Below are 27,777 nucleotides of genomic sequence, written 5' to 3' on the forward strand. Positions count from 1 at the left end.
GGACCGGCACTTCCTCCAAGGTGTCGAAGAACGCTTGCACAACGTCATCCGCAGGCTCTTGCCAAGTTGGGACGATGCCGTGTGAATCGCACAACGGCATCATGGCGCGGATCCGGTCAAGCGAAGAGTTATTGCACAAAGGAACTACGCCCCTCGGTAATGTGAATGGGTGCTGGGGGTCGCGTTTGAATAATTCCAAGAGCATTGCATCCAACTCCAAGACGGTGAAGTTGTAGTTGAGGCCCGGCCGCAGCCTCATGATGTCCGCCGAATTCTTGAATTCCCAGGCGGGCCTCCCCCTCTCCTGCAGGGGGGCAATGCGGCGGCGGAGGAAATCTGCCCCGACAGCACCTACGGTGAGCCCGGCAAGCCTGAGGCGAAGAATCCTAGTGATGGCGATCTTCAGCCTCTCGTCTTCCGGGGCCACGTTGCTCTAGTCATTGCCGCGCACTATTGGAGTTTGGCGCACGGCGGTGAAGGGCTGCGGATCCTCCTCGACGATCCAACACCACTCCGCTCTCCACTCCTCCCACTTGCTGCGGAGCTCACCCTCCAAGTACGCATCCTTCTTGCCGACTCTCGAGATCCAAGCAATCCCTCCGGCAAGCGGCTCTCCTCTCTCTACCCGAGGCATGAAGTAATGGCGGAAAAGGGCTACACTAGGGTGGACTCCGACAAAGTTTTCGCACAAGTGTGCGAAAACTGCCATGGTCAGGACAGCATTGGGGGTGAAGTCAAGGAGGCGGAAGCCATATGTGTTCATAATGTCACAAAAGAACTCCGAGAAGGGCGGGCAGAGCCCGCAATAGAAGAATAGCGGGAAGAACGGGTACCCATTTGGAGCCGACTCCGAGGCAGCGGCCGGGAGTACCCTCGTGCGCGGATGCGCACGCGTCTCCGTCGCCCAAAAGAGGTAGAAGTACTCCCTCAGCTCCTGCACGCCGAGCTGGGGGGTGAAGATCGCCCGCTCCTTCCGCAGCGCCGCGAGCCGCTGCGCCTCGGCCGACTTCACGCCCTTTCCCTTGTCGGCTTTCGGGGCCATGGCGGAGGTGGTGGAGAAGGTCGACGGCGTGGTGATGCTGGTGGCAATGGGGGGGGGCGGAACGCTGCTCTCTCGGCTTCGAGAAGAAGGGGGGAGCGGCGGAGTTTGTGAAGAAGGAGTAGCAGCAACCAGCGAGGGGGAACGAACTGCCCCTGTTTCCTCTGCTTATAAAGAGGGACGGGGCGGACGTTTCGGCCTTCCAAATAAACAGCCACCCACGATCTCTCCCACGATGCCGCATTCAACGCGTGCCGTTATGGGAGAGTGCGGTGGATACGGAACAAGATTTGGCGTGGCCCAGCCCGCGTGTGCCCGTGCCCTGTCTTGGGCCTGGCCCAACAGCGCTCGGCACCGTGTCTGGCCCAGGCCCGGGGGCTCCTGTCGGTGTACTAGAATAGGGGTACCCTAGTACCCCGAACTTGTGCACGGGCAGTTGCAGCACCCCGCGGCAAAGGCTTGCCGGGTGATCGCCAAGATCCCCCAAGGTTCCCTTGGAGCCATCCAAGAACAAAGTATTTAAGCTAAGGAGACAAGACCCCGGCAAGAGGAGCTTGCCGGGAAGGCCAACCAAGGCGCTTCAATGAACTTGCCGCGACGCGCCACGCGCTCCGGCAAGGCAACAAGGCCCCGGCAAGAGGAGCTTGCCGGGAAGACAAACCAAGGTACCTCGAGGCCCGGTGAGCGACAAGCTTCCGGACCCGACAAGATAACGACAGCGGCAAGGCGCTTGCCGCGGCAGGCGGCCACTCTGCGTCCACGCTCCAGCGCATCCACCAACGTGTCGCTCTGGGGGCCTCTCCGGGCGCGCGTGGCGGGAGGCTGTGCAGCCAGCGGTGCGCAGTGGCATGCGAAGCTGACAAGATCACCATCGTGGCGAACGGTGGCGCCCCTAACGGTCCTTTTCTGCACTGTTCGGGCGACTCAGACAGGCATTTAATGCCCTTGTCCCCTGCCGTCAGGGTTAGGTAGGGTGCACTGTACAAGCAACTGTATCAACTACCTCGCTTTTTACGTTTTTACCCTCCTCTGCGTTGCCACCTGTCGGTGACCCCTTTAGCGTATAAAAGGAGGCCCATGCGCAACGTAGAGGGGGTTCGGCTCGTAGGTTCGGACAGTCGGCTTCGATTCATTCGTAGCCCAGAGAACATCACACTCTCGCTTTGGAGAGCAAGAACACCAGATAATACAACCAGACAAGCAGCAGTAGGAGTGTTATCTCTCCGGAGAGCTCCGAAGCTGGGTAAACTGCTCGTGTGCTTCGCCTCGATCCGCTCTTTGTGCGATCTCCGCCCCCCGCCGAACCGAAAGGGGCTCGGTCCGCCGGCCCCATAGGTGTTCATGGATCAGTTTCCCCGACACATCCCATGTATTGAATAAGAAAGGGATAAAGAGTTGGCTTACAATCGCCACTTCACACAATACATAAATATAATGTACATCATCCAGAATACAATCAAGGTCCGACTACGGAACCAAAATAAAGAAAGACAACCCCAAATGCTAGATCCCCGATCGTCCCAACTGGCCTCCACTACTAATCAACCGGAAAAGACGCAAAACAATGATCAAGATCTTCATCGAGCTCCCACGTGAGCTGGGTTGCGTCACCTGCACTAGTATCATCGGCACCTGAAACTGTTTGGAAGTATCTGTGAGTCACGAGGACTCATCAATCTCACACCCACACGATCAAGACTATTTAAGCTTAAGGTAGGAAAGGGGTAGTGAGGTGGAGCTGCAGCAAGCACTAGCATATATGGTGGCTACCATACGCAAATAAGAGCGAGAACAGAAGCCATGCACGGTCGTGAACTCGAAGTGATCAAGAAGTGATCCTGAAACTACTTACGTTCAAGCAGAACACAAGAACCGTGTTCACTTCCCGGACTCCGCTAAGAAGAGACCGTCGCGGCGACACACACAGTTGATTCATTTTAATTAAGTTAAGTGTCATGTTTTCTACAACCGGACATTAACAAATTCCCATCTGCCCATAACCGCGGGCACGGCTTTCGAAAGTTCAAAACCCTGTAGAGGTGTCCCAACTTATCCCATCACAAGCTCTCACGGTCAAAGAAGGATATTCCTTCTCCCAGGAAGACCCGATCAGACTCGGAGTCCCGGTTATTAGACATTTCGACAATGGTAAAACAAGACAAGCAGAGCCACCCGAATGAGCCGACAAATCCCGATAGGAGCTGCACATATCTCGTTCTCAGGGTACACCAGATTGTCCAAGATTCCGGTAGGCCAACCCAGAGTTGCCCCTGGTGGCCATCGGCTGCTGACAGGTTGGACCAACACTCAGAGGAGCACTGGCCCGGGGGTTTAAAATAAAGATGACCCTCGGGCTCCGGAAACCCGAGGGAAAAAGGCTAGGTGAGGCAAATGTAAAACCAAGGTTGGGCCTTGCTGGAGGAGTTTTATTCAAAGCGAATTGTCAAGGGGTTCCCATAACACCCAAGCGCGTAAGGAACGCAAAATGAAGGAACATAACACCGGTATGACAGAAACTAGGGAGGCAAGAGTGGAACAAAACACCAGGCATAAGGCCAAGCCTTCCACCCTTTACCAAGTATATAGATGCATTAATTAAATAAGAGATATTGTGATATCCCAACATATCCATGTTCCAACATGGAATAAACCTCAACTTCACCTGCAACTAGCAACGCTATAAGAGGGGCTGAGCGAAAGAGGTAACATAGCCAAATAACGGTTTGCTAGGAAAGGTGGGTTAGAGGCTTGACATGGCAATATGGGAGGCATGACATAGCAAGTGGTAGGTATCGTGGCATAGCAATAGAGCGAGCAACTAGCAAGCAAAGATAAAAGTGATTTCGAGGGTATGGTCACCTTGCCTAAGATCCCGCAAGGAAGAAGAACGAATCCAAGAAGTAGATGAAGGGACATAGTCGAACGGATCCTCACAACTCCGGAACGAAACCGAAGCTAACGAGAGAAGAAACCCGGAAAGAAACAAGCAACAAAATAAACAACCATCACATAAACATGGCATGATGCATAACCAAGTATGATGCATGTCCGGTTTAATGAGGTATGGCATGGCAAAGTGCACAAGCAAAACTACAAGTTAAGTGGAGCTCAATATACAATGAGTTGCATATTGACGAAACACCACATGACTTATTTAGTTCTCTCCCGTTTATGATCCAACAATATTAAATGTTGTTAAGCATGGCAAGAGGTGAGGCAAAAGTAAATTACACATCTTAGGCAATTTAAATAAGGCCGGAAACAACAACAATAATTACGGAAAATCCCCATGTGCATTAGCAATTTAATGCAACAACAATTTAAACATTTTAAAAGTTGTTATCATGATGCGGATGACATGTGCAAGTTTTATGCGATAATAATCAAAAAGTTGTTAAGAGCATGATATGAATCATTTGTCATCGTGGCAGAAACGAAAGGGGTGCCACGAAGACGATAACGAAACGGTGCCACGACAATGTTCCGGTTCCGACAAGTCATTGAGACGCCGGTGCAAAAGAAAGTGACGGGAGCGTGTCATGCAAGGATGGTGGGGTGCTCCCGGTAACCGGGTTCCCACGGGTCGACGACGGTGCCAAGCGAGGGAAACAACTAACGTTCACGGGAGGATACAACATACAAACATGCATCTCATACAACACAAGCATTCGTTCTCCGACGGTCGTCTCAGGGTTATACCTTCGAAGCGTGCGTTTGTCAGAACGGATCAATTTCATCGAGGGAAGTAGTCGTTCTCTCCACGTTCCTAGTGGAGGTAGTCGTTCATGTTCGGGAAGCGGTAGAGGTACGGGTCTTTGACAACGGTCGTCGTTCGCGCTCCGAGGTCGTCGGTAGAGGTTCTCGCAATCTCGGCGACGGTAGTGGAACACGTTTTCGTAGGTGTTCAAGTCATCGGTAGCGGTACTTGATGAATCCTGAAACGGTCTTAGGCGTCTTCACGCGTAGGGGTACTTGGTGTAGTGATACACGTTCCAAAAGCGGTTCACAACGATGGTAGTCGAACTTGGTGATCCAAAGGGGTACTTGGTGGTATCACCGCAGTCGTGCACGGGTCGGAAAGGAACTTGGCACGTCATCCTGTAGTCATACTCGAGGTCCTCGTGCATTTTGACGACTCTGGAAGATGAATTTTTGCACCCACGTGTTGACGGCAACAGTGCTAGGCAGCGGAGATCACGCACAACAGGGCACGGGAGAAGATGTGCACGGCAGCAAGAGGTCATCCAAGAGAAGGCAGGGGCCATGTCGCCAAGGGTGAGCGGCGACGGAGCTTGAGCAGGGCTGGCGAGACGGCGGCGATGGACTTGACTGAAAAGGACGATGGTGGCGCGAGCTTGCAGGTCACCGGGAGGGTTCGGCAGGGGCACGAGGTAGCTCGCAGAAGCTCCGGCGAGGGCACCGGTGGCCGGTGACGGGCGAAGCGATGCCGAGGGGGCCGGGGTGCAGAAGACGGTGACGAGGAGAGGCAAGAGGAGAGGCGGCGCGGGTGGTCCGGCGTGGCGTCCCTGCGAGGCAACCGTGCGGAGGAGGCGAGGTCGGGCCGAGGCGCAGGGGTCGAAGGCCAGAGGAGGGCGACGGGGATCGAGTAGGGGGAGTCGGGGAGAGGGCCACGCCTGCGTGCGTGTGCTCTGGTTGCACAGGAGGAGAACGAAGGGAGAGGGAGATGGGATCGAGGGAGAGAAGGGATGGGGATCGAGCTGCGAGTCTCTCCTCTCCCGAGCGATGCATGTGTGGCGGCGGTGGAAAGGAAGTTGCCGCTGGGCCTCGCTGGCCTAGGGTTAAGGTTAGGTGGTCCTAGTGTGGGAGGTTGGGTGGCCCAGGTGAAGATGGCCTTGGGATTAGGTGGGTCGGGCTATACGAAGACTAGGGAGAGAGAGAGAGAGAAGGAGAGGGGCACCCTGGAAAGCTGAAATGGGCTTTTATTTAAAAAAATAAAACTTTGGAGAAGCAAAGAGAGAGTTAGAAAAAGAATTAGACCAACAGGAACATTTTTCTTGGACCAAGAAAAATATGAAGGATTTAACAAAAATGGTTGGAAGAGGTTTGGGCAAACTAAATGCGCACTCATTTGAATTTAATTCAGATGGGCTTGGATAGGAAGTGGGTGAGGAAGGTCCAGAATTGGTGAGGTTTTAGAGGAGCCTCGATAAGAAGTGACAAGAATTGTTGGGAAAGTTTGAGGAAGAACTTTAGGTAGAATGGGCATGAGAATTAAATTGCAAGTATGGTAAGGTGAATTCCAAAATAGTGGAATGTTTAATATAGCTCCCTAATATTGGGGTATATGTTGTAAAGAGAATCACCACGTGAATTCCCTCGGTTTAAATGGACCGAAGATCCATGCAACTTATTTAGTTGAGTTTTAGAACGGGTTGCATGATGACATGATGCAATGCACATGATGCAATGATGAATGCAACGAACCAAACAAATCACATGACAAAACCCGGAAATCAAGGAAGTCATCTGAAGCTCCGGTCTTGGGGCATTACAACCCACTCCCGAGAAGGGCTTGCTGAGGCTGAGTCGCTCGAGTGGCACGTGGAGGAGGCTGAAGGCTTCTACGAAGAGCAAGTTGAGGCCAGCACCGCCGTTGATGAGGGTCTTGGTGACGGCCACGTTGCAGATGGTGGGCGTGCAGAGCATCGGGAGCATTCCGGAGCCGGCGGTGGAGTCGGGTGGTCTTCTAAGCCGAAGGAGAGGTCGGCCTCTGGCGCAGCCCAACCCGGCGGAGCCCCGGGTGCCTGGAGGTGGCCCCGATCTGAAGGAGGAACGGCTTGGCGTGGCGGTTTGATGGTGGTGCTTGAGAGCCGCCCAGCAGAGCCGCGATTGCGTGGTGCGCCGGCACCGCGTAGTGAGCGGCGAAGAGGTCACAGAGTTCCCCCAAGGGGGCCACCGTGGATCCAGGGAGGCCGAGCAGCCAGGTGTGCGGCTCGCCGGCGAGGGCCATGGGGAACCACCTGGCCATGGAGACGATGGAGCTACGAAGCGACGAACTGATGGAAGGGAAGCTACGTCGCACCCCCTGCCTGGCACGCCAAATGTCAGATATGGGGTTCTGTCAAACCCTTAAGGTTCGAACACTGGGGTGCGTGCGAAGTCTTTTCCTCCCACCAATCTACGCCCTAGCTCGCTAAGATCTCGCGAACGAACTTGACGAACTCGCAACACAGAAAGACACAAGATTTATACTGGTTCGGGCCACCATTGTGGTGTAATACCCTACTCCAGTGTGGTGGTAGTGGATTGCCTCTTGGGCTGATGATGAACAATACAAGGGGAAAAACAAGCTCCTCGTGTTGAGGTGTTCTTGTGCTTGGCTAACTTGTGTGGGTGAGTGCTAGATGAACTGCTCGATGCCCCTACTGTAGTGGCTAGCACTACTTATATAGGCTCTGGTCCTCTCCCCAAATATTGAGCGGGAAGGGAGCCAACAACGGTGGGCAAATTTGAAGGGGGACATCTAGTACAAGCCATCCTGACAAAGGTGGCCTCCGCCTGCGAAAGGCTTTGGTGGTGACGCCGTCTTGGGCTCCATGATGACCTCCGTCTTGCCGTCCTTCTGGTCTTGGTCTTGTTGCACCAATATGGCATCCTTTGCCTGATGCCCCGGTACTCCTCGCCTGCGCTGGACTCCTTAGCACCAAAGAGGAAACAAGGACGTTGCGTGCGCTGGCGCCCGCCTGGTGTTGATTATCATGGCTCACGTCATGAGAGCCTCATGAGGTTTGCCTCGCCTAGATATCTCCACTCCTCGTGAGCCTCCCGACTAGGCCACTCCAGAGGCGGTCTCGTTTCATCTACCTCGCGAGGCTTGGCCCCTCGCGAGGGTCTTGGATGCCTTGTTGATGAAGACGGGCCGTACGGCCTGCTGGCTTAGCCACGCAGTGGGCCGCAGGCAGGCAAGTCTGGAGACCCCGTCCCCAGACCCTTTACATGTCCGTTTTAATTCCTCACAAGGAACAAGAAAGAAGGGAGTTCCTAGGAGCTCTATCTACTCGCACCAACCCCATCCAGATCAGCGATGGCGGCGGCCGGACGCTACAACCTTGCTCCGGGCCCGGCTGTCGTCACTTGTCTCTGGAGTCTCGACGAGCTCGAGAGAGTCACTGGACCACCAAGAGTCACCATTGTCGCTGGAGGAGCTGCTGGCGAGCCCAGCGGCAGGCTCAGCGTTGGCCACTGCGCCGTCCTAACGACCCCCTTCAGGGTAGCACTCCAAGCGGCGGCCTTCCTTGTCGAAGACCTTGAAGAACATCGTGGAGGTGCTGTCGTACCTGAAGTGGATGGCGAGGGTGCCTTCCGCACGGCAGACTCAGGCGACCTCGCCCCACCCATGAGTCATGAAGATCTTCCAAGAGGAGGCGGCTTCAACCTCCGCTCCAGTCGCTGGGGCGTCGCAGTCGGCGTGCTGCAGCCAAAGCTCAAGGGGGCCCCTTGGCGGCATCTCGGCGGTGAAGAACCGCGGGAAGCAAATCCTAGTGTGCGGAGGCATCACCGCCCACAGCATGAATTCGTGCGAGGAGTCCATGGCATGGACCCCTGGGGCAACCGTGTGCGTCACTGCGGCGCGGCGACGGCCCTGGCGTGGTCGGCGGCGCTCGTCGCCCCTCCCTCTAGAGCCCTCAGCTTGGGTGTACAAGGTCAACAGATACCCCGGAGGTGAACGCTAGTACCATGGTCGCGACACTTCCGGCCTCACGACGAGGTCGCGGCAATGAGATAGCCTCTTCTTTGGCGGAAGTGGCTCGGGCTCGTCAAGGGGAGTCTTGCCCTTCTCCGCAACCGAGAACCTCCGTATCATCGCCATGGTCGATGCAACAAGTAGTGGAGCGAGGAAGAAGAAGGAGCGGGAGAAGCAAGGGAAGAAGATTGGTCACAGGGGCTCTGCCCCCTCTTCCCATTTATAGCCAAGGGGAGGCCAACCGCCGGCCTCCACGATCTAAGGTAATAATGATCTTTTCTTCATGCAGCAAGGACTTGTCAAGTCGGGCAGTTGCCGAGGCAGCATGGGGAAGCAGAGACACCCACGTCCAATCAGTCACCACGCACCAACTGTGGCCGCAGGCTGTTCGGGCCCGCGGCGCTCTGCACTTGCCCTTTGGCTTCGCCTCGAAGCCAAGCCCGAGCGCGCCTTTGGCCTGGGGGCTACTGTCGGCGTTCTGGGAACGGGGGTCCCCAGACTTGCCTGCATGCGGCCCGTGACATGGCTCCACCAGCGGCCCTGTACGGCCCATCTTCACCAGCAAACACTCAAGACCCTCGCGAGGGGCCAAGCCTCGCGAGGCGGACGACACAAGACCTCCTTAGCGACGGCCTCACCAGGCTGGCTCGCGAGGGGAGGAGAGATCAAGGCAAGGGACACCTTGTGAGGTTCCTGTGACGCAAGCCATGACGACTAGAGCCAGGTGGGCGCCAGGAGGGCGCCAACGCGCAGTGTCCTCGTTTACTCTTTGGTTCTAAAGAGGCAAGCGCAGGCGAGGAGTCACGAGGCATCAGGCAAAGGTTTCCATATCAGTGCCACAAGACCAAGACCAGCAGGACAGTAGGACGAAGGTCACCGTGGAGCCCAAGACAGCGTTACCACCAGAGCCTTCGGTGGGCGAAGACCATCTTTTGTCAGGATAGATTGTACTAGTTGTCCCCCTTCAAATTGGCTGTTGTGGGATCCCTTCCCGCCTAATAATTGGGAAGAGGACCGGGCCTCTATATATAGGAGTAGCTACCACCATAGAGAGAGATCAGATGATCTCATCTCATCTCATCTCATCTTGGACCGGATTCATCCCACCAAAGCCACCACACACACCATGCACAAGAGCACCTCTCCTCAGGAGGCTGTTCTTCCCTTGTAACTGTTCATCCTCGGCCCTAGAGGCAATCCACCACACCACACTAGAGTAGGGTATTACACCACATCGGTGGCCCGAACCAGTATAAACGCTTTTCTCTCTTGTTCTTTGGGTTTGTCGAGCTAGGCCGTGAGATCATGATGTGTGCGAGCTATAGAGGGGGAGAGATCTTCGTGCGCACCCAGTGTTCGAACCTTAAGGGTTTTGCTGGAACCCGAAATCCGACAGCGCCTACCACCATTTTTTTGCACCATCGATCCACCAAAGTTGGAGTAGGGTTTTACACCTCACAACAGCCCGAACCTAGATAAAATCGCCCGTGGGATCTCTACCGTGCTATTCCATGCTTTTTCGCCCTTTATGCAATGTGCCATCCTCCCGCCAAACCAGAAAGGGGCTCCTAGTCCCATAGGTGCCGTGATTTCCCGTGATAGGGTGTCTAAAAAATCCAACCCTTAGCTAGGTTGGCTCGGACCTCCTTTTATAGCTTAAGGGGCGGCGAAAGTGGCAAGATAGTCATTTTGGTGTGATTTGATAGCTAACAATGCTATCATACCTAACTCTGGCAATTAGGACAGAGTGCATAAAATGCACCACTAGGTGTCATGCTGAGGTTGAGGCCCGGCAAGTCTGTTGCACTGCTTCTCCATCTCATCCTCGGTAACGTGACACGCCATCTAGACGGCGTCAATAAAGCTAATCTTCTCCTCGCCATGCTACCACGTGCCTGACGGGTTCCACCCGATTATTTGAGAGCTTGACACCACACTAATTAATGACTTGGGTTCAATGAGGTGGGGCGGTGGCATTTTGGCGAAGTCCTGCCAGCATGGAGCCTGGCGGGTTCTGATTGGTGGCCCCGGCAAGCCCTGTCGGGGCAATTTAGTCTTGTTCCTTTAGGTGTTGCCTGGACCTGGCTGGGCTCTCCAACCCGACAAGGGAGGCTTCCCTATGGTGTGTTCCTTTCAACTTGATCTTCTTAAGCTTAATACGCTCAGCGGTGCCAGTTTGCCTGGGAGGCCACACCGGTCTGTGTACCAGTCTAATGGGAAACAAATACCCTTGTTTGTGTACACCGACTGTAGCCCCCGGGCCTAATCCACATGCGTTGGCGGCATCGTTGGGTTAGGACCAAACAATGCACAGACACGCGGCAAAAATCTGCTGTCCAAGCAATGATGATTTTGCTGACTTGTCAACCGCACGTCCATTCCATGCAGTTACTGCAAGTCGTGGAATTGTGGGTTCGCAGCAGTTACTAGGTGGTTCCCCTGTTAAAGGCAGTTTTGCAGGGGAGGAAAAATGAAGAGCCAGCCCCCTCGCGTGGTCCCAATAAAACAGGGCAAACATGAAGGAGCGCTGCACATTCACACCCATCGCCCCTCCCACTTCGTCTTCTTCCTTGCGACGGAAACTGCTTCCGCTGCCACCACCCTTCTCCATGCCATACTAGATCCCACCCTTCTCCATGCCCAAATAAGTGGGGTGCAAGAAGAGCGCCATGAAGGGAAAGTAGGCATCCAAACTAGAGGACCTGATAGTAGAGGAGAAGAAGAAAGAGGCGGAAGCGTTGGTTAAGCGATGGCAAGTGTCAAATTTCGGGCTCCACAAACCCTGGTTAGATTCGAACTGTGGGGTGCGTGCGAAGAACTTAAACTCCCAGTCTGCCAACCTGTCGATCCCATGGCCTAGCTCGATGAACTAAAAAGAAAGAGGACACATCAGTTTACCCAGGTTCGGGCCACCTTGCGGTGTAAAACCCTACTCATGCTTTGTTGTGGATTAGCCTCGAGGTGGGCTGAGGATGAACTAGTACAGTGGAAGGACGACCTCAGGAGGTGTGTACTTGAGCTGGTGGGGGAGAGGATGATCTGAATGATCCGCATCTGGTTGTCTCCTTTCTATGGTGGTGGCTAGGCCCTATTTATAGTGGCCTTGGTCCTCTTCCCAAATGAAGGCGGGAAGGGATCCCACAACGGCCAAATTTCAAGGGGGACAACTAGTACATCTTATCCTGACAAAAGTAGTCTTTTCCTGCAAAGCCTTTGGTCGTGAGGCCGTGGTGGGCTCCGGATGACCTCCGTCCTGCTATCCTGGCGGTCTTGGTCTTGTTGCATGGGAATGGAAACCTTTGGCTGATTCCTCGGGACTCCACGCCTGCGCTTGCCTCCCTAGCTCCAAAGAGGAAACTGTTGTCCTACGCCCGCCTGGCCTTGGTCGTCATGGCTCACGTCATCTGACCCCCACGAGGTGAGGCTTGCATAGAAATCTCCGCTCCTCAGGAGCCAGCCTGAGGAGGCCACTCCTTTTGGAGGTCTTAGTGTCGTCTGCCTCACGAGGGTCTTGAGTTGTTGGTGCTAAAGATGGGCCATACCAGGCTGCCGATGGAACCACATCATGGGCACAGGCATCCAAGTCTGGGTACCCCATTCCCAGAACACCGACAGTAGCCCCGGGGCCCAAGGTGCGCTCGGGCTTGGCTTCGAGGCGAAGCCAAAGGGGAAGGGAAAAGCGTAGTGGGCCCTAACCGCTTGCGGCCTCGGTTGACGCGTGCTGCTTGATGAGACGTGGGTGTCTCTGCTTCCCCACACTTCCTCGGCAATCGTCTGTGTCGGCGTTCTGGGACCGGGGGTGCCTAGACTTGCCTGCCTGCGATTCACAGCGTGGCTCCACCAACGGCTTGGTACGGCCTAGCGACCACCCAAGACCCTCACGAGGCGGACGACACCAAGACCTCCCTAGGGGTGGCCTCACTAGGCCGGCTCCCGAGGAGAGGAGATATCTATGCAAGGGGCATATCGCGAGGTTCACGTGACATGAGCCATGATGACCAAGGCCAGGTGGGCGCTAGTGGGCGTAGTGTACCAGTTTCCTCTTTGGTGGTAAGGAGGCAAGCACAGGCGCGAGGTCCCGAGGCATCGGGAAAATGTTTCCATATCGGTGCAACAAGACCAAGACCGCCATGACAGCAGGACGGAGGTCATCGCGGCGCCCACAGCAGCATCACCACCAGAGCCTTTGGCAGGCGAAGACCACCTTTTGTCAGGATAGCTTGTACTAGTTGTCCCCCTTCAAACTTGGCCGCTGTGGGATCCCTTCCCACCTAACATTTGGGAAGAGGACCAAGGCTACTATAAATAGGACCTAGCCATCACCATAGCAGGGAAGATGGATGGGAGCATTCAGATTATCCTCACACACATCAGCTCATCGAGCCCAAAAGCACCTCACCTCCTGAGGTTGTTCATCCACTGTACTAGTTCATCCTCAGCCCCTCGAGGCAATCCACCACACACTGGAGTAGGGTATTACACCGCAAGGCGGCCCGAACCAGTATAAACCCCCGTGTCTCTTATTCTTTGGGTCCGTCGAGCTTGGCCTTGGGATCGTTGAGCGAGCGAGCTAGGAATAGAGAGTTCTTCTTGTGCACCCTAGAGTTCGAACCTCACAAGGGTTTGCTGGAACCCGTAGTTTGAAATTTCGCGCGCCAGGTAGGGGTGCGCTGAAGCCTTTCTTGCATCACTCGACGCACCACTGCTCCATCGCAACCATGGCTGACGCTCGCCGGGCCCGTGCTGGGCGCCGGGCCACCCTTCCCGCTCACGTCGCCGAGACGGTGCCCATCGGTGGACCTTCCCGTCGCTCTCCATCACCCGCTGCCAACGCCGCTACCGGCTCGGCGAGAAACGAGCAGCAAGCTTCATCGCTGCACCCTCTGTGCGGCGGGACGGACGCACTGCCACCCCGTCGCTGACTCCGGCCAGCTCGTCATCCCACATTTGTGGCGCATCCGTGGACGCGTAGGCAACGCCGCTCATGGCGCACGAGCTCCTGCGTTACCGCCCCGTCGACGACCTCTATGAAGTCTGGCTGGACCGCATCACTGAGCTCGTCAGCGCCGCTGGGGGCTCTCCCGCGCAGTCTCTCTCGCTGCCTTGCTGCCCCTACCGCAGGCGACATAGCCCATGGAGCCCCTCCGCCACCTCCACATCAGGACGTCACCCTCACACCAAGACGTGTGGCCCCGCGGTGCGACCCACCGCATAGGGGCGCCCACGCGTGAAGAAGGTAGCTACCAGAAAATCCCACAGCCGCAAGAAGATGCTCCTGCACTCCCTGCACCACCACGTCAAGATCGTGTGCCGCCTGCGGCGTCGGCGCGTGGGTATCAATACCAGGCTCCACCTCCACGACGGGCTCCTGTGACCATGGCAGGCTGCCACGCCTTCACCCCCGAGCTGCACAGTGTTTTCTGGCCCGGCAAGTTCAAGCCCGACCTGCCTCCGCACTACGACGGTGCCCCGACCCTGCTAAGTTCTTGCAGCTCTACAAGCTGAGCATCGAGGTGGCCAACGGCGATGAGAAAGTTATGGCGAACCGGTTTCCCATGGCTCCCAAAGATGATGCGCGCTCGTGGCTCTTGAACCTGCCCACGGGATCGATCTCCTCCTGGGGAGAGATGCGCGAGCGCTTCGTCGCCAACATCCAAGGCACTCGCGACTGACCGCCTGCCGCTGGTGACCTGTGGCGCATCAAGTAGCAGCCAGGGGGACCCTGAAGAAGTACATCCAGTGTTTCAACAGCGTTCGCCTAACTTACGAGGCTCCGGGAGGCTCCGGCGGCCTAACTTACGAGGTGGGTTGCCCAGCCTTTACCCATGAGATGTGGCAGTTCCAGTGGCCGTCCCACCGCACGTTCAAGCCCGACGTCGGCGAGAAGTACAATGGCAAGACCCATCCGCCAGAGTTCCTCAGCATCTACACCATCACGATGCAAGCCCTGGAGCTCGCGACGACAAGGTGCTTGCCAACTACTTCCCTTTGGCCCTGAAACCCAATGTCATGTCTTGGTTGATGCACTTGCTGGCGGATTCCATTTCTTCTTGGTCGGATCTGTGTCATGAGTTCGTTGGGGCCTTCACTAGAGGCCACCAAGCTCATGGCCAGGCGAGTGATTTGCATATCATTCCCCAGAAGGAACGCGAAAACCTGCGCAAGTACATACAGAGGTTCAGCCGGGTGCAATACAACATCCCGGATGTTCATCCTGCCGCCGTGATCAGCGCATTCCATCAGAATGTGCGTAAACGCAATATGCGTGAAGAGTTGGCAATGAACAAGGTCAAGGACACGGCCGAACTTTATGTTCTAGCCGATAGATGCGCCCGGGCTGAAGAGGGAAGGAAGTACCCCGGCGAAGACGCCGAGCGAAAACCGACTCTACCGACGGAGACAGCGCCGCCCCAGCGAAGAAGGGTCGGTGTCGCAACAGGAACGCATGGGTAAGGCTGTGCTTGCCATCAAGGGATCTGACGACACCGGCACCGCCAAGAAGGCCAAGGCAGACGACCCCGACAAGGAGATTGCTAGGTGCGCCGCTTGCTGGGCCTTGGCGGCTAACGACAAGTCAGGGGCTCCAATAAGCAGTATTGCAAGATCCACCGCACCAAGGGCCATGACCTCCAGAACTGCCGACAAGTTGAGCTACTTGCTGAAAAGCAAAAAGCCGAATACGAGAGGCGGGACAAGGAGAAGGGTCAGCATGGTGCCGAAGGATCCGGCAAGAAGTGTGGCGGCCAAGGAGGCCACCGTAGCAAGGACAACCAGCAAGAGAGGCCCGCTCGGGGCCGTGACAAGAAGCAGGAAGACGATGATCATGATGAGGACGATGAGTCCGGCGAGCATGAGTTCCAGATGGCTACAGAGGCCATGTGTGATGTAGGGTAGGAACCCTAGGGGCCGATCTTTCACGAAAGGAGCGGATCCCGTCCAAGAACGTGAAGAACACGAGGGGAAAACGAGGGAAAACACAAGAGGAAACACGAGAGAATCACTCAACCAACAAGAATAGATCACACATGCGCTAGATCGATGAACACAAAGGTGAGATACAAGATCCAAAGTCAACAACGGATGATACAAAGGTAGCCGGTCTTCTCCGTGAGGAGGCGTTGATGTTCTTATCCAAAAGGAGGTCTTGAATCCAAAGGGATCTTCTCCGAAGAGGCCGCGGTCTCTCACGAGGAGTAGATCCGATGTTGATGAGCGAAGCTCTATCTCTAAGTATGAGCTAAACCAACGCTGACCTTAGAAAGGAGGTGGAGGTGGTCTATTTATAGTCTTAGCCACGAAGGGGTAAGTGGGAGAGGGGTACAAGGCCAAAGGCCCGCGGCTGCACACAGGCAGGTACCGGACGACCGGTGGGGGTCGGACGTCCGGTGGGTCAGGACGGTCCGGACGTCCGGCGTGCGTCGGACGTCCGCTGATTCTTCTCGGGATAGGTGGCGTCGGACGTCCGGTCGGCGTCGGTCGTCCGATGTTTTGCTTCGGCATCGGTGGCACTGGATTTCCGGTATGTGTCAGACGTCCGGTGCCTGGGACTTGTCGGACGTCCGGTGTTCGTCGGTCGTCCAGCGGCTGTAGAGGGTCGGACGTCTGGTGGCTTCCGGTCGTCCCGTTGCTGAAGACTCTGCAGTTCCTTCTTCTTCCGTCTTCTCTTCTAGGCTTCCCTCGCGAATGGTGTAGGTGTTCCTTGGCGCTTGCACTCCTCCTCGTCATCCGTGAAGTTCCGACAATACCTATGCATGCACACGAGAGGGGTGTCAAGTAGTATACCATCCTCGAAGGGGTCAAGTGAGCATGTGTAAAGGAGATGATTCACCTTTATGTATGTGAAGTAGATGTCGCACGTGTCACTTGCCAAACGGACTCTTGACATGGTGATGTCCATAGAATGCTCCGCATCATCTCCCCTCCCTTGGGAAAGATCTGACCTTGGACTGAAATCCAAATCACCATGGGAAAGAGATGGCGTCGCCGTGTAGGAGTGGTCGGTCACCAAGTTCTCGTCATCTTGAAGCTCGAAATGGGCACTCTCCAATGTCGCATCGTCTAGTGATTCCTTCAAAATGAGCAAGGACAACAAACACTTGGAAAAACAAATGTGGTTAGCGTTAGTGCAAAACCAAGCATTCAAGAGGTTATTCAACAAACAAGTGTCGTCATCATGCAAAGCATATGGTTTGACAAAGGATTGTGACATGGCATGTAAGCACATAAATTGAGCATAATCAAGGATATCATGGGGACAAGCATGTAAATGTGAGGTATTCATGCAAATATGTTGGACAAGTGAAGAAGCATCTACCTCAAATTCATAGCAAGCATTCACAAATTTCTCAATGAAAGGTCTATGGTAGGCATAGGAATCATTCACAACACCAAATAAAATGAAGTGTCTAAACACATGTGTCAAGTGCAAGACAATCCAAGCATAATGTGCATTGGGTGTAGTGAATATCGTGTGGCACTCAACACAATAGAAAGAGCAATTGTTCATCATGTGTGAGGCAATCAAGTCAAGCATAGTAACCGAGTCGTGCAAGCTAGTAGTGCGAAGATGCAACATACTAGAGGAAATCATGGCAATCATGTCATGTGAGAAAATAATAGACATAGACAATGCACATGACATATCGCAAGCACGAACACAAAGCAAAATGAAAGTATCATCATATGCATGGAGCACAAAGCAAACAAGGCAATAACAAGCAATATCTCCACCAAGCTTGCAAATACACATACAAGTATGAGAATCAATCATCATGTGTAATACAAAGCATGGGTCACGAATGCATGGCAAAAGCATAGTAATGAGCATAACATGCCAAGTGAACATGGCAAGATGGGCATAGAATATGTAGTTGACAATAACCCATAGCCAAGTGAGGGTCATGTAGAAGAAATGCGCGAAGTCTTTGCGCGAAGAGAGCGGTGGGAAAGACAATCCATGGGATCCCAAGTCATCATTGCTCTCTAGAGCTCGTTTTATCAACTCGTGGGATTGCGAGGTTGAAAATAATTCATGGGTACCTACACAAAAGAGACACAAACGGAAGAAATTGTGTGTGTGGTAAATGTACACATCATCCATCATGATGTGTACGTGCACGTGAGAGTTAGCATAAGATAAGCATCGCTCAAAGAAATTTTATGCATGGTATAAGAACATGTCATCCATAATGAAAGAATAGTTATTATGTATGACACGATGGGGATGTAAATTGAGCATACAAGTATATGGATCATGCAATGGGTGGGAGTGATCACAATCTCCTAAAATGTATGAGGAAACTATGGGGGTATCCTCATGAGCAATGTTGGAAACATCATATGGAGAAAATGGACAACATCCAAAACAATGCATATCCGAAGCTAGGTGGTCATGGCATGGCATATGAGATAAATGATGCAAAGGTAGCATGTCAATATCATCACAAGAGAAACAAATGCCAATAACCATAGGCTTGTCATCTATGCCATATGTGCAAATTGGGTTCATTTTAATAGCATATTCATAGTCACTATGAAGAGATTGCAAATATGACATGTGGTCGATCTCATGCATAGCATATGACAAGTTGGCAAACATGATGTGACCTAAGGAATTGTCACAAGAAATCCTATGCAACATGGCATCACAACTAATAGACTCCATATGGAAATCATCATACTCATCATAAATGGGTAAATCATCGCATGGGGAAGTCACACTAGCATGAAGGAGGGAAATAGGATGATCAACATCATGCAAGCAATCAATGTCATGATAGTCCTCTAGTGGGACAAGAGCATCACCTTCACCTATGTTACCTTTGTCATTCCACTCACGCGGTGTAGGTGAGGTGGGTAAGACCGAATGGTGGTCAAGATCATCATTGTGATGGAACCATGTGGGGGGTGCATCATATTCCACCATGGCCATCGTCTTGTCCAAAGTTAGGACGAAGTCGTCGAGAATCGGCGCGTCATCATATAAGGGACCTAGCACCAAATGAGAAGACACAATAGAGGTAGATGTCAAGTCGTTAGTGTTAAAAGTGGCCTCACATGACCTATCAACTATCTCACTCTCTCTATGTGGTGGTTCACTCACTCCCACAAAATAGGTGCACTCAATCTCACGCACGGTGGAGTCACTCATCTCACTCAAGTGGTTGGGGTTGTGGCTCTCCTCACATGGGAATTGGGGTAACACATCTATGGGGCTAGTGGTGAAGTCACTCTCACTCTCAATATGGTGGAATAAATCACTCAAGTCATCATACATCGCCGTGGTCGAAGGGAAAATCCCATGCTCAACCATCTCGTTGTTGTCGTCGTGGATGAAGGCCGAAGATGGCACATCATCACTCTCGCCTCCTAAGATGGAAGCATCATCCTTGCTCGTCACCATGTCGCTCGCCTCCAAAGCTTGGTCCTTGATGGTGTCCGTAGTCGTAGTCGTCGCTGCACCATCTTGAAAAAGAGTCGAAGTAGACTCGGCATCGTCAACGCCACAAAGAGGGATGGCGGTGAAGTCAAACTTGGGAGCATCGTCTTGGAGCTCGTCGGGCTTGGACATCATGGTGGTACTAGCCTCATGCTCGTTCTAATGGAGCTTGGTCGTCGCGAAGTGAGCTTGGGGTGGAGAAGCTTTGGCCTTCATGAGTTCTTGTTCCGCCTTGAGAGCACCAATGTAGTTGTCGTTGAGGGACTTGTAGTTCTCGAGGAAGATTGTCTTGGAGATGTTGTTGTTGAATCCCATCATGAAGTGGAACTTCATCGAAATGGGGTCGTCCACGCCGGCTCGTCGCAAGTCAATCTTCATTTCCTTGAAGTACTCGTCGATGGACTTGGATCCTTGGATGGTGTTCTCCAATTGGTGTAAAAGTTGTTCCATGTAGGTTGGAGGCACAAACTCTCGCCGCAAAGCTCTCTTCGTCTTGGGCCAACTCATGTCGTAGGTCTCCGAAGATGCGTGAAGCCACCATGTGGATGCGTAGTCGTGGAAGTTCCTTGTGGCGCACTTCACTTGATCTTCGGGAGGAACGTGATGTAGCTTGAGGTAGTCGTCCATCAAACGCTCCCACTCGAGATACTCCTCGGGTTCTAGAGTCCCATAGAAAGGAATCTCATGGTCGGTGTCGAGGTCATAGTAGCTCGTGGAAGTCGTGGACTTGAGCTTGGGGAGCTTCTCTTGAGGTGCTTGTGGGCGAAGATGCCGTATGTCCGTAGGCGAAGATGCCTTGAAGTTGCTTGGCGAAGATGCTAAGGGGGATGGTGAAGTCGTTGAGCGGTTGTTGGTGTTGAGCTCTTGACCTTCACATCCTTGTTGGTGATGGTGTCGATGCCGATGTGATATTGCCGGAGATGGTAGCCCGGAGGAATGTGCTCTTGAGTGTCTTCTCGAAGATGAGGAAGACCGCTTGTAGGAGTTGATGAGGGCTTTGATCTCCTCCATTTGAGCTTGCATCTTGGCGTCGGTGGAGTTGTTCGCGGCATCGAACTCGTCGTTGTTGTTGTAGACCGAAGATGAAATGCCTTGCCTATCCATTACTCCAAGAGAAAAATGTGAGTGGTGGAAAGAGAAGAACGAATACCAAATGTACCTTGACCGAAGTTGAAAGTGGATCAATGATCACTCCAATGTGGACAACGAAATAGCACAATTGGTACCAATTCTTGTCGGTTTCTCACACCTACACAAGTAAGGCTTATGGTGGAGCTCGATGAGGATAGTGGCACAAAATTTTGATGTAAAATGTTAGCCAGAGTCAATAATGTTGAAAGAGATTCACAAATTCGCAAGTGTAACAAGTAGACCAATAGCAATGTGTGGCACACAGAAACACACACACAGATAGATAAATGGGGTCGTGCAACCAAGTATGAGCACAAAATGTGGAATCCACGGAAAACGCTCGTGTTGCACAACTCAAGAGAGACGCTAGCAAGATTGCTCACTAGGCGGATACGACACTTGTGCACAATCTATAAGATGCAAAATGGATAAACTTTCTATCCCAAGTATGCTATGTATGTATGGTTCCCGGTGTTTGATCCAAGATGATCGGATATGACAATCTTATGCAATGTGGTGGATGCTATGGCTATTGCTTACAAGCTTCTTTGCTCTTTATCTTTTTCTTAAAAGCTTATTCTTTTTTTGTATGGCCACTTTGCGAAATGCACAAACCAAGATAGTTATTGTGTATATGCGGGAACAAACTTGAGGCACAAGGGATGATATGATACCGATATGATATTGTATGTATGCAATGTATGGTGTAGATCACTAATGTGCACAAGTAACGTTGCCAGTAATACTCAAATGGCTAGTCTCGATAGGCAAGTAACGCAAAATGCGTTAGGGGTTATCAATGCAATGGCAAGGGAATATACAATGGAGGGATACCACGATACCGAGATGATATGGAGGTTACCGTCTGTGTCGATCATGAGTGGCGGTGATCTTGATGGAGATACCAAGATGATGGAGACTCATCCCTAAGTAGCCGAAACACCTTAGGAAACGGAAAAACCACAACTCAAAATCTCAAGGACAAAAGTCAAATGGTGGTAGCGGGAAGTGGTGGTGTTGCACTAGGCAATGCGGAAGTGGAGGTTATGGTGGTGGACTATACACGGTGTCGGATTTGAAAGCATGGTCCCTAAGTAGCCGAAACACCTTAGGAGACACAACTCACAACACAACCAAAATTGGGTTAAGTTGGGGTGGCGGAAGTGTATAGTGGTCAGGCCTATGCAGAAGTGGTGGTGGTGGTTGATGAAGAAGCAACCGTCCCTAAGTAGCCTAGACACCTTAGGAGACTCAAATCACTCCTCAAGCAACCACATATGCGTTGGGGATCAATATGGGTTAGGTTGCGGAAGTCGGTGCTGGTGTAGCGGATGATGTGGTGGCAGCCCTAGGCAAAGATGCAAAAATTGTCAAAATTTGATGGAGTCAAATGGTGATGGTAGTATTTTTGTGGGAAGGGGGATGTCAAGAGATTTCCAAAGAGCTAAATAACGCGAAAATCGGACTCCGTATGAATTAGTTATGGCCGAAACAAAAATCAGCCGAAGTTGATATCTACAGGTAGCGGATGTCCGGAAAAAACGGTCGTCCGGTCGCCGGACGTCCGGTCGGGTCGGAAATCCGCTGATTCTGCTCGGGTTAGGGGGTTCCGTTCGTCCGGTAAGGTCGGACGTCCGGTGGTTCCTGCGGCTCCGGACGTCCGATAAAGTGACGGTCGTCCGGTGGGTCGGGGTCAACACGAAATTTCAGATCCGGGGCGTGATTTTGGGCGGAAAATGATGATTTTGGGTTCAAAATTGATGAGATTTCGTGGATGAAAGATGGGGAAACTTGGGGAAATGCTAGATCCACTCGAAACCAAGCAAATCCATGGATCAAAATCAACAAAACTTTCTCAAACCAACAAATCACAAAAAAAATTGGGGCTATTTTTTGTGGGGATTTTCAAAATTGGGGAAGAACACAACAAAATTAGGCTAGAAAATGAAAAGGGGAGGCTCCGAAATCGTGATCAACATGGCTTTGATACCAAGATGATGTAGGGTAGGAACCCTAGGGTCCGATCTTTCATGAAAGGAGCGGATCCCGTACAAGAACGCGAAGAACACGAGGGGAAAATGAGGGAAAACGCAAGAGGAAACATGAGAGAATCACTCAACCAACAAGAATAGATCACACATGCGCTAGATCGATGAACACAAAGGTGAGATACAAGATCCAAAGTCAACAACGGACGATACAAAGGTAGCCGGTCTTCTCCGTGAGGAGGCCTTGATGTTCTTCTCCAAAAGGAGGTCTTGAATCCAACGGGATCTTCTCCGAAGAGGCCGCGGTCTCTCACGAGGAGTAGATCTGATGTGGATGAGCGAAGCTTTATCTCTAAGTATGTGCTAAACCAACGCTAACCTTAGAAAGGAGGTGGAGGTGGTCTATTTATAGTATTAGCCACGAAGGGGTAAGTGGGAGAGGGGTACAAGGCCAAAGGCCCGCGGCTGCACACAGGCAGGTACCGGACAACCGGTGGGGGTCGGACGTCCGGTGTCTCAGGACGGTCCGGACGTCCGGCGCGCATCGGACGTCCGCTGATTCTTCTCGGGACAGGTGGCATCGGACGTCCGGTAGGCGTCGGTCGTCCGACGTTTTGCTTCGAGATTGGTGGCACCGGATTTCCGGTAAGCGTCGGACGTCCGGTGCCTGGGACTTGTCAGACGTCCGGTGTTCGTTGGTCGTCCGGCGGCTGTAGAGGGTCAGACGTCCGGTGGCTTCCGGTCGTCCGGTCGCTGAAGACTCTGCAGTTCCTTCTTCTTCCGTCTTCTCTTCCAGGCTTCCCTCGCGGATGGTGTAGGTGTTCCTTGGCGCTTGCACTCCTCCTTGTGATCCGTGAAGTTCCGACAATACCTATGCATGCACACGAGAGGGGTGTCAAGTAGTATACCATCCTCGAAGGGGTCAAGTGAGCACGTGTAAAGGAGATGATTCACCTTTATGTATGTGAAGTAGATGTCGCACGTGTCACTTGCCAAACGGACTCTTGACATGGTGATGTCCATAGAATGCTCCGCATCATCTCCCCTCCCTTGGGAAAGATCCGACCTCGGATTGAAATCCAAATCACCATGGGAAAGAGATGGCGTCGCCGTGTAGGAGTGGTCGGTCACCAAGTTCTCGTCATCTTGAAGCTCGAAATGGGCATTCTCCAATGTCGCATCATCTAGTGATTCCTTCAAAATGAGCAAGGACAACAAACACTTGGAAAAACAAATGTGGTTAGCGTTAGTGCAAAAACAAGCATTCAAGAGGTTATTCACCAAACAAGTGTCGTCATCATGCAAAGCATATGGTTTGACAAAGGATTGTGACATGGCATGTAAGCACATAAATTGAGCATAATCAAGGATATCATGGGGACAAGCATGTAAATGTGAGGTATTCATGCAAATATGTAGGACAAGTGAAGAAGCATCTACCTCAAATTCATAGCAAGCATTCACAAATTGCTCAATGAAAGGTCTATGGTAGGCATAGGAATCATTCACAACACCAAATAAAATGAAGTGTCTAAACACATGTGTCAAGTGCAAGACAATCCAAGCATAATGTGCATTGGGTGTAGTGAATATCGTGTGGCACTCAACACAATAGAAAGAGCAATTGTTCATCATGTGTGAGGCAATCAAGTCAAGCATAGTAACCGAGTCGTGCAAGCTAGTAGTGCGAAGATGCAACATACTAGAGGAAATCATGGCAATCATGTCATGTGAGAAAATAATAGACATAGACAATGCACATGACATATCGCAAGCACGAACACAAAGCAAAATGAAAGTATCATCATATGCATGGGGCACAAAGCAAACATGGCAATAACAAGCAATGTCTCCACCAAGCTTGCAAATACACATACAAGTATGAGAATCAATCATCATGTGTAATGCAAAGCATGGGTCACGAATGCATGGCAAAAGCATAGTAATGAGCATAACATGCAAAGTGAACATGGCAAGATGGGCATAGAATATCTAGTGGACAATAATCCATAGCCAAGTGAGGGTCATGTAGAAGAAATGCACGAAGTCTTTGCGCGAAGAGAGCGGTGGGAAAGACAATCCATGGGATCCCAAGTCATCATTGCTCTCTAGAGCTTGTTTTGTCAACTCGTGGGATTGCGAGGTTGAAAATAATTCATGGGTACCTACACAAAAGAGACACAAACGGAAGAAATTGTGTGTGTGGTAAATGTACACATCATCCATCATGATGTGTACGTGCACGTGAGAATTAGCACAAGATAAGCATCGCTCAAAGAAATTTTATGCATGGTATAAGAACATGTCATCCATAATGAAAGAATAGTTATTATGTATGACACGATGGGGATGTAAATTGAGCATACAAGTATATGGATCATGCAATGGGTGGGACCGATCACAATCTCCTAAAATGTATGAGGAAACTATGGGGGTATCCTCATGAGCAATGTTGGAAACATCATATGGAGAAAATGGACAACATCCAAAACAATGCATATCCGAAGCTAGGTGGTCATGGCATGGCATATGAGATAAATGATGCAAAGGTAGCATGTCAATATCATCACAAGAGAAACAAATGCCAATAACCATAGGCTTGTCATCTATGCCATATGTGCAAATCTGGTTCATTTTAATAGCATATTCATAGTCACTATGAAGAGATTGCAAATATGACATGTGGTCGATCTCATGCATAGCATATGACAAGTTGGCAAACATGATGTGACCTAAGGAATTGTCACAAGAAATCCTATGCAACATGGCATCACAACTAATAGACTCCATATGGCAATCATCATACTCATCATAAATGGGTAAATCATCGCATGGGGAAGTCACACTAGCATGAAGGAGGGAAATAGGATGATCAACATCATGCAAGCAATCAATGTCATGATAGTCCTCTAGTGGGACAAGAGCATCACCTTCACCTATGTTACCTTTGTCATTCCACTCACGCGGTGTAGGTGAGGTGGGTAAGACCGAATGGTGGTCAAGATCATCATTGTGATGGAACCATGTGGGGGGTGCATCATATTCCACCATGGCCATCGTCTTGTCCAAAGGTAGGACGAAGTCATCGAGAATCGGCGCGTCATCATATAAGGGACCTAGCACCAAATGAGAAGACACAATAGAGGTAGATGTCAAGTCGTTAGTGTTAAAAGTGGCCTCACATGACCTATCAACTATCTCACTCTCTCTATGTGGTGGTTCACTCACTCCCACAAAATAGGTGCACTCAATCTCACGTACGGTGGAGTCACTCATCTCACTCAAGTGGTGGGGGTTGTGGCTCTCCTCACATGGGAATTGGGGTAACACATCTATGGGGCTAGTGGTGAAGTCACTCTCACTCTCAATATGGTGGCATAAATCACTCAAGTCATCATATATCACCGTGGTCGAAGGGAAAATCCCATGCTCAACCATCTCGTTGTTGTTGTCGTGGATGAAGGCCGAAGATGGCACATCATCACTCTCGCCTCCTAAGATGGAAGCATCATCCTTGCTCGTCACCATGTCGCTCGCCTCCAAAGCTTGGTCCTTGATATTGTCCGTAGTCGTAGTCGTCACCGCACCATCTTGAAAAAGAGTCAAAGTAGACTCGGCATCGTCAACGCCACAAAGAGGGATGGCGGTGAAGTCAAACTTGGGAGCATCGTCTTGGAGCTCGTCGGGGTTGGACATCATGGTGGTACTAGCCTCATGCTCGTTCTAATGGAGCTTGGTCGTCGCGAAGTGAGCTTGGGGTGGAGAAGCTTTGGCCTTCATGAGTTCTTGTTCCGCCTTGAGAGCACCAATGTAGTTGTCGTCGAGGGACTTGTAGTTCTCGAGGAAGATTGTCTTGGAGATGTTGTTGTTGAATCCCATCATGAAGTGGAACTTCATCGAAATGGGGTCGTCCATGCCGGCTCGTCGCAAGGCAATCTTCATTTCCTTGAAGTACTCGTCGATGGACTTGGATCCTTGGATGGTGTTCTCCAATTGGTGTAAAAGTTGTTCCATGTAGGTTGGAGGCACAAACTCTCGCCGCAAAGCTCTCTTCGTCTTGGGCTAACTCATGTCGTAAGTCTCCGAAGATGCGTGAAGCCACCATGTGGACACGTAGTCGTGGAAGTTCCTTGTGGCGCACTTCACTTGATCTTCGGGAGGAACATGATGTAGCTTGAGGTAGTCGTCCATCAAACGCTCCCACTCGAGATACTCCTCGGGTTCTAGAGTCCCATAGAAAGGAATCTCATGGTCGGTGTCGAGGTCATAGTAGCAAGTGGAAGTCGTGGACTTGAGCTTGGGGAGCTTCTCTTGAGGTGCTTGTGGGCGAAGATGCCGTATGTCTGTAGGCGAAGATGCCTTGAAGTTGCTTGGCGAAGATGCTAAGGGGGATGGTGAAGTCGTTGAGCGGTTGTTGGTGTTGAGCTCTTGACCTTCACGTCCTTGTTGGTGATGGCGTCGATGCCGATGTGATATTGCCGGAGATGGTAGCCCGGAGGAATGTGCTCTTGAGCGTCTTCTCGAAGATGAGGAAGACCGCTTGTAGGAGTTGATGAGGGCCTTGATCTCCTCCATTTGGGCTTGCATCTTGGCGTCGGTGGAGTTGTTCGCGGCATCGAACTCGTCGTTGTTGTTGTAGACCGAAGATGAAATGCCTTGCCTATCCATTACTCCAAGAGAAAAATGTGAGTGGTGGAAAGAGAAGAACGAATACCAAATGTACCTTGACCGAAGTTGAAAGTGGATCAGTGATCACTCCAATGTGGACAAGGAAATAGCACAATTGGTACCAATTCTTGTCGGTTTCTCACACCTACACAAGTAAGGCTTATGGTGGAGCTCAGTGAGGATAGTGGCACAAAATTTTGATGTAAAATGTTAGCCAGAGTCAATAATGTTGAAAGAGATTCACAAATTCGCAAGTGTAACAAGTAGACCAATAGCAATGTGTGGCACACGGAAACACACACACACACAGATAGATAAATGGGGTCGTGCAACCAAGGATGAGCACAAAATGTGGAATCCACGGAAAACGCTCGTGTTGCACAACTCAAGAGAGACGCTAGCAAGATTGCTCACTAGGCGGATACGACACTTGTGCACAACCTATAAGATGCTAAATGGATAAACTTTCTATCCCAAGTATGCTATGTATGTATGGTTCCCGGTGTTTGATTCAAGATGATCGGATATGACAATCTTATGCAATGTGGTGGATGCTATGGCTATTGCTTACAAGCTTCTTTGCTCTTTATCTTTTTCTTAAAAGCTTATTCTTTTTTTTTTGTATGGCCACTTTGCGAAATGCACAAACCAAGATAGTTATTGTGTATATGCGGGAACAAACTTGAGGCACAAGGGATGATATGATACCGATATGATATTGTATGTATGCAATGTATGGTGTAGATCACTAATGTGCACAAGTAAGGTTGCCGGTAATACTCAAATTGCTAGTCTCGATAGGCAAGTA

This window comes from Triticum aestivum, chromosome 4A (genome assembly GCF_018294505.1).
Source record: "Triticum aestivum cultivar Chinese Spring chromosome 4A, IWGSC CS RefSeq v2.1, whole genome shotgun sequence".
Lineage (NCBI taxonomy): Eukaryota > Viridiplantae > Streptophyta > Magnoliopsida > Poales > Poaceae > Triticum > Triticum aestivum.